Here is a 7,680-nt window from a genome sequence, read left to right as displayed (position 1 = left end):
ACATTACATCAGAGTTACTGAATGTATGGCGATCTTTGTCAAAGCTAAGCATTTGTGCAGTTTATATTTCCCGTTTAAATGGAACAAGTTAAAAGGCCGCTCAAAACTTTGCTGCACAAATTTTTAAGTCAGACATTTTGCACTGCCTCAGATGCTGTGCCTGCTAGAGCAAAGTCATTTGATGTAGTTTTCATATCTGTATTTTGGTCTTTATTAAAGTTGAGGAAAATAATTATAGATTTCCCACTTGTGCATGTTCAGTGGAATCCAGCCCATAATATTACAGTGGTCAATATGGAGATTGCATTGTTCACCTTTTGTGTAGAAATACAAGCGATGCTGTGTTTCAGAGCACAACTTTCAATATAGCAGTGAAATACCTGCACAGCTTCATTAATGTAGATGAGATATTTAACTTAAAAATTAAACAGTATATGTGAACAGTCAAATCCCAACATTGGTAGGAAAAATAAAATATTAAGAAATAAAAACATTTCCAGGTTACCATAATTATTAGTTCTGTTCATGCACAGATTGAATAGTCTTGACTCCAATGTCATTCCATTTGTTTTCATCCACCTAGGTAAAAACAGATTGAACATTTGTTTATGCAAGTCACTAGCAATGAAGCAACAACTGCTGTAAACACACGTTCTCATTTTGAAACATGAAAAGGATAGAGGTGTTAAGTTTGAAGTACAAGTAAATAGGTTAGATCTAACATTTTCTGCTGCTCTCTTTGTTGGGTAGATTTTTAAAAGTTAGTTCAATAATTGATGCCTGCAGCTGTGCATGTGTTAATCTTAGGTGCAATACACAACAAACTCAGTGTTCCTTTAACCCTTGACAGTCTGACTACATGTGGGCAACAGTTAGGTTGTAGTTAATCAACAGCATTGACAAAGGGGAGTCAGAGGTGCAAAAACCATGTTTGCATCTTGTAGGAGTTCCATAGGTAAATAGTAGTGGAGGTATTATTTTATTGGCCTGAGAGCAAAAACAAGGTAGAGGCATAAAGAATTTTATATTTTGGAAGGATTTGAGTTTCAAAGTGGTGTGATAACAATGGAACCGGAGATAAAAGGGATAAAACAGATATTTTAGAGCTACTGTGGAGAGATAACTGGGGCTGCTTGAGCTGTTGGGAAATAGCTGGAGCTCTGGTCTAGGAGAGGATGCAGTTTGAATCAACCATCCAGTCAAGCCAGAAAAGTCTCAGGTTGCAACAAGCAGTTTTATTCTGAAGTGTACTCCACTGCAGAGTGGAAGAGGGTGGAGGTCATGTGGTTTGTCCACTGGATTTCTTTATAGTTAACATCTATAAGGGAGTTTTGCCTGGAGGTGTGACTTGTGGGTCTGACCAAGTAAAGAATCTTTTTGGGGGAATGTTTTGTGAGACTAATCTTAATTGTGAAACTGTAATCTTGTGTGCTTAAGGTTTTCTTTTATTTCTGTTAATAAAACTTTTGGGATTTTAAAAATTAAAAGTAAAAGTGTTACTGGACCTCTTACTGCTGAGATTGGTACGTCTTCTTCTCATTTTCAGAGTACAAAGAAACAGGTTATGGCCCGTAAACCAAGTTTCCCTTTGGGATTTGGTTTGCGCAGCAATTAACACTGGCTGTGATCATAACAATATTATGACTAGAACAATATCAACAATTCCTGCAATTTAACAGGCTGGGTTGCAAATTTGTTGTTACTGCGATGTTTTTCCTCACCACCAAAATGTTTTTAACAAAAATATCATCATTTGACAAGAAATAATGAAAAGGACAACTTATTTCTTCTCCCTTTCTGCATACCTTCAATTAACTTACCTTGTTTCTTTCTCTTTTTCTGTCTTGGTATCTCCTTCCATTTTGATTAGCTTGACTCTGCTCTCTCAACATCTGACTGTGTCAAGCCTAAACATTGACTTTGACTAACTGCTCCACTTAATAAAAACAGAAAATGCTGGAAAAACTCAGCAGGCCTGACAGCATCTGTGGAGTGAGAAACAGAGTTAACATTTCCAGTCTGTATGACCCTTCTTTTATTTCAGATTTACAGCATCCACAGAATTTTGCTTTTACTCCACTTAATAGCTGGGACTTTGACATTGATTGATTTGTCTTAACCAAAGACCCTGGCTCATTTTGCTCAGATGGTGGATTCTGTGATACCAGCAAGCTTTCTATTTCTTTTTGACTTCCATTTTCTTTTCCACTTTATTTTGGGCTGGAGGAGGAATTTGGACCCCAGGAGGTTTCTCCAGCTTTCCTTTGTCAGATTTCCTCTTTCAAGCAAATGATCTACATGACACTGATGGAATCTCTTCCAATCTTCACTAAATATGCGAATGCACCTAGTCTCTTTACAACAATTTTCAATCACATTCTCCTTATTACCTTGGTGATTTTTCATCATGAACTTCTGACCAGCACTGAACTCCTTACGTTTCATGCCTCCTGTATCATGACTCATTTTCACTTTGTCTTCCTTTTCTCTTACTTTGCTATTGACTTCAGGCTTAAGCAAACTAAGCCTTGTCCTAGGAGCATGTTTAAACACTAACTTGTAAGGTGAGCAACTTGTTGTAGACTGTGTGGTTATTATGTGGGAGAGCAGAAAAGTGCCTGTGTCAAAGAGAAACATGGAAATTACTACCTACCTTGTCAGCTAACAAATACTTCTGCAAAGACCTCTTCACAATCTGTGTACTTCTTTCTGCAGCACCATTCTGATGCTGGGTGATGTGGTGGTGTTAGAGTGTGTTTAACTCCATTCTTACTTACAAATATTTCAAACTCCTTTGGCATAAACTGTGGACCATTATCTGATATCAACACCTCTGGCAATCCCTAAATTGCAAACCAACTTCTCAAAATCTCAATAGTTTTGGCACTTGTGGTATTGGGTATCCACTTGCTATAGCTATCGACCAAAGCATTGTACTCTTTCCCTTCCACTTCAAAGAAATTGGCACGTACTCGTTCCCACATTTTCTTTGTGTTTGACTATGTTCATTTTAATCTAGCCAGCTCTTTACTTACTGCTTCTAACTGTGCATAAGGCACTGGCCTAACCTTGCAACATGTTGGCTGCACATTGTCCTTTACCTTGACTTCAGCCTTGTGATGCCTAATATTGTCATTTGGTCTTCCTTGCTCAAAGACTACTTTGTGCTCTCTTAGCACTTTCTCAATATCAAACATACTCTTATTGATCTCTACTGTAAATAACTCAACTCAGTTTAACTATATTTTCTTAAGCTAATTCTTTCCCACCAGGAAGACTTTGTTCCCTCCTATTATTAGGAATGGCAAGTAATAGGATGCATCATCGTATTCCACTGCAACACTAAGTTGACCTAACATTGGAAAACTGTTGTTAGAATAATGAGTCAGTTACACACCAGTTTTGTGTAAGGGAATGTGACTTAGGATTTCTTGTACCCTCTTTCCAAGATAAAAGATATGCCTGCAGCTGTATCAACGATGAAAGTTAAGTTATGAATTTCTGACTTTCACTTTCACTGTGGATGCTGGAATTTTATCTTCAGGCTTATTACTCTCATTTTCCATGTGCTGTTTTTCTTGCTCTCTGGCTCAATAATTCTTGATCTTCCTACCCGATAACATCAACTTTTGTTTCCATGGGCTGGATTTCACAGCGGGCGTGTTGCTTACCGCCAAGAGTCAGCTGGCAGCTGATGCACCGAAAAAGAAAATCCACCCCACAGCCATAATACAGTGCCGGCAGGCTAAACAGGGAGAGAGTGGAACTTCCATCCCTCAGTGAGGTGAAGTCCACCCTCAAGAGCTGCCAGCCAATCTGATTGGCCAGCAGCTCTGGCTGTCCCAGCAGCGCCAGAACTCAATAATGGGCACTTGCGGGCCTGCGAGCAGGCTCACAAGGAAGAGTGATGGTATCCAGATTGAGGTAAATCCTGGGCTTTTAGGGCAGGAAGGGATCAGGCAATAGGGAGGGTTGCGAGGGGCTTGGGAGGGCAGGTTTTGAAGGCCAGGCGGGGAGGAACAAAAGGGGGTTACATCTTGAGGGGGCTGCCCCTGAGGCACACAGGGAACCCTCAAAAGAAGTCCTCTCTCCCCTTCTTGCCAATACATGTTTAAAAATCGGCCTTCTCGCTCCCACCTGCCTGCCCATGCCAACCATATTATGCCATGGGTAGAATAATATATAGGTAAATTGGCTTGGTAACAAGTTCAACTGACCGTTAATTATTCATTTTAAAATGGCAGGTGGGCTCCCGATTTTTGGCGCCTGCCCACCTACCATACTGTGGGCAGCTCAGGGGTGGGAGGGAAGGTGTGGCCTTGTCACCCCTGGTATGTTACATGCAACCCTGCCAAAATCATACCTAGTGGGGCAGGGAGAGTTTGTAAAATCCAGCCCCATATCTACCATATGCACATTTGAGGATTTCCAGACTCCTGAACTAGCTTTAGATCTCCTATGATCTCGACCTGGTGCACGGCAGTGACTTGGTGCTTTACTGCGACCTGGAACATTACTGTTTCCTCTCCTCCTGCATGCCGTCTGGATATGACCGACTTTCCCACAGGCATACCACTTTGACTGGAAATGGGGTCAGTTAAATAGTTGGTAGCTACCATGGCGATGGTAGCATCTAAATTTCTGACTTTGATACTGTGAATGTGGTTGCTGTTGCCTGGAACTTGTTTAAATCCAGTAGACCTCCCAAGCCAGCTCAGGAAAAGAACTGCCTTGCAATTTACAACTATCTCTTTCTGTCATTTCCATGCTGAAGCCACATCCCAGGCCTCCTTGCACAGCAGCTTATTGAAAGCTTGGCCCAGAATTTATTCTTTAGGCCTCCTATAAACATGTCTCTAAAGTTGATTTCTAAGTTCACGCCATACCTACAGTGATGAGAGAGTTTCTTTAATTCAAGAATGTAATCTGCGACAGTCTCACTTGGGAACTGCTTCCTTGCATGGAATGCTGCTCCCAGTAGGATCTCATTCTTATTCGGGCCAAAATATGAGTCCAGAATCTTTTTAATTTCAGAATAGTCCATAGTACTAGAGACCACAGACAACATTGGGTAGACACTACCTCAAAAACACCTGGCCCCATCATGGTGAGGAGATTTACTTTAACCTCATTTTATACTTTATTTGCTTTCTGGCAAATGTGAAACCTTCATTCGTAATTATACCAGTCCTCCTTGTTAGAGTTGAATTTCTCCATTGTCCACAAAAATGCCTTCAGTGCTATTTTTTTGATTATGTACCATGCTGACTCACTTTGTGCCTGAACACAACATGCACATGGAGTGAACTTTCACATTGCTCAAAATTCCAAAAATGAACTTTAGGAGTTTCAAAAAGTGTGTCACAAAGTCTGTTTTTCAATACTTAATTTCTCAAATGAGGTATAAAAAAACTTCTATCCTACCCTCATCACCATCTTTCTGTTGTGCATTGCACGGAATAAGATTATCACATGCTCAGCTGCAGGCAGCCATTATTGGAATAACTTGATTTGCACCTCCCCAACAGAGAGGGCAGCAGAGGGAGCAGTATAACAAAATGCTCAGAGCTTGCAATATACTACAAGAGTTCAATACCAAACCTTTCATTCCTATTAACAGATAAATCTAAGTTTTTAACAATGGTTCCCACTATTCCAGTTCAACTGCTGTGTCTATATATTAAGTAAACATATGTGGAGCTCTTCCTTCTCCCAACTATTGAACAAGTATTCTAACTGTGCCTTGCCATTTAAATCCCCTTTTTAAAAAAAATTCTGATACCGCACACTTAATGCAGCGTAATAGAATCATAGAGCATAATTGAATGCTCACCCCAGAGGTGAGGGGGTGAGGTGCTGCCATTTAATCAGGCAGGAAGGTGCAGGGTCACCTTCCCAACTACCACCCCCCTCCCCACCAGTTAAGTCTGAGATGGGAAGGGTCAAGGATAGCTTTCCTGCTCGGGGGGCAATTGACGTCCTCAAGTAGCCACTTAAGAATCACTTAAGAACATGATCCTGCCACCAATAGTATGGGTGGGAACCATGCCATGTGGGCAAACTGCCAGATAAACCTTGGTGTGTATGCCTGCTGCCTGGTGGGGTGGCCCCTTCTACTAAGGTGGGCATGCCCAATGGACAGACCTGCTGGCAGCAAGGGCCACCCATGTTTATAGACTCCTGCCTGCCCTTTGAACTCACCACCCTCCCCCCTCCATGATAGTGCCTTGCTGACTGGCCCTGGCGATCCCGCCTCACCTACCTTTCCTCCAGGGCTTCAGTGACGGCCTTCAAATTTGGTCTGAGACTGTTCCTCTAGGAATGCCAAGGGGGGAAATTAAACTTAACACCTGCCCGATTTCCCAGCGTAAAATCAGTATTAGCTCTGTATGACGATCTGCTACCCTTGATTTCTGCCAGAATTGTGCTGGATGTCATATTGACATGGATATTTAGACGCCCAGGCCACCCTACTGTAACAGGTGTTTGGCTCCTTAAATATACATATTGGGATCCTATGCTGGCTATGGGACCACGGATATAAAATTCAGGTACAAATGGGCAGATGTTTTGTCACAGATGCTTTGTTCAGCTATAGCAAGTCTTGAGCAGCCTAAACAGAGATCCTTAAACAATCCACTGGAAGCAGCTCATAAAATAGCCCATGCATTTTTAAGTTTTTACTTTATGCAGGAACAAATTATTCCGGCCCACTACTGGTACATTCTAGGACCATCCTCTCTGCTTTCAGCTACCATATCCCACGATCCCCCAAGACACAAGCCACTAGCTGGCACATCACAGAAGTTGGCCAATTTCCTGTCTTCGGCAAACAGAAAACCGCTGCAATTAAACGAGGCCTAAAACCTAATTTATCTTGAGTCTCAGGCTGGTAGGGATTGGCACACAGAGCCATTGCTTCACCAACTTTCAGATTTCTTGGCTGGTGTCTTTCAAATCTTTCGTTTTTCCTAGGCCCAGTCTCGTAAGAGGAAAGAAACTCATATGTATTTGTGTGCTATTAGGTGGTTAAGCGAGGGCTACGTCAAGTTTTAGAGAGTTGTGAAAGCTGCAACTTAACACATAGTTTTACTGTTTTCAATTTGTGCACTACAATATAGACGACAGCTTCGAGTGAGTGGGCCAGCCAGTGAAAATGAAGCAGACCTAATCCTCAAAAATCAGCTGTGACCTGCAATTAGTGGGCTTGTAAACAGCTGAAATAGTAATGGTGCAGTAAGAACAGATGTTCACTGAGCAAAACAGCTGCAGTCTGGTCGGGACATTGCAGAATCAGGAAAGCTGGGGTTTGATACCCAAGCGATGAAAATCCTACCGCAACAAGTCAGGGAGAGGAGATGCATAAATAATGGAACTGATGACCAAGGGGGCACAATTTAGAATTGGAGCTAGGCCGTTGTGGAGTGAAATCAGCAAGCACTTGTTCACACAAAGCACAAATGTAGAACACGCTAGCCCAAAAGGCTGCCGAGGCTGGGTCAATTGTAACTTTCAATATGGAGACTGACAGATTTTGCCAGGTAAAGGTATCAAGGGTTTTAAAGCAAAAGCGGCTAAATGGAGTTGAGGTGCAAATCAACCATGATCTGACTGAATGGCGGAAAAGGCTTGAAGGTTGAATGGGCTACTCCTGTCTTATTGATGATTTTATCTGCCCAT

General features: G+C 41.9%; 1 long non-coding RNA gene across 1 annotated transcript in view; it reads right to left on the bottom strand.

Moving 5' to 3' along the window:
- Positions 1-302: 302 nt before the first annotated feature.
- Positions 303-7,680, bottom strand: part of LOC144690142 (uncharacterized) — a 45,784-nt gene continuing 38,406 nt past the window's right edge. Inside the window, exon 3 of the long non-coding RNA XR_013578765.1 lies at positions 303-579. This is a non-coding gene — a long non-coding RNA (uncharacterized LOC144690142). The remainder of the gene's footprint in view (positions 580-7,680) is intronic.

Source organism: Cetorhinus maximus, chromosome 14 (genome assembly GCF_964194155.1).
Source record: "Cetorhinus maximus chromosome 14, sCetMax3.hap1.1, whole genome shotgun sequence".
Classification (NCBI taxonomy): Eukaryota; Metazoa; Chordata; class Chondrichthyes; order Lamniformes; family Cetorhinidae; genus Cetorhinus; species Cetorhinus maximus.
This window is presented reverse-complemented; position numbering and strand designations above follow the sequence as displayed.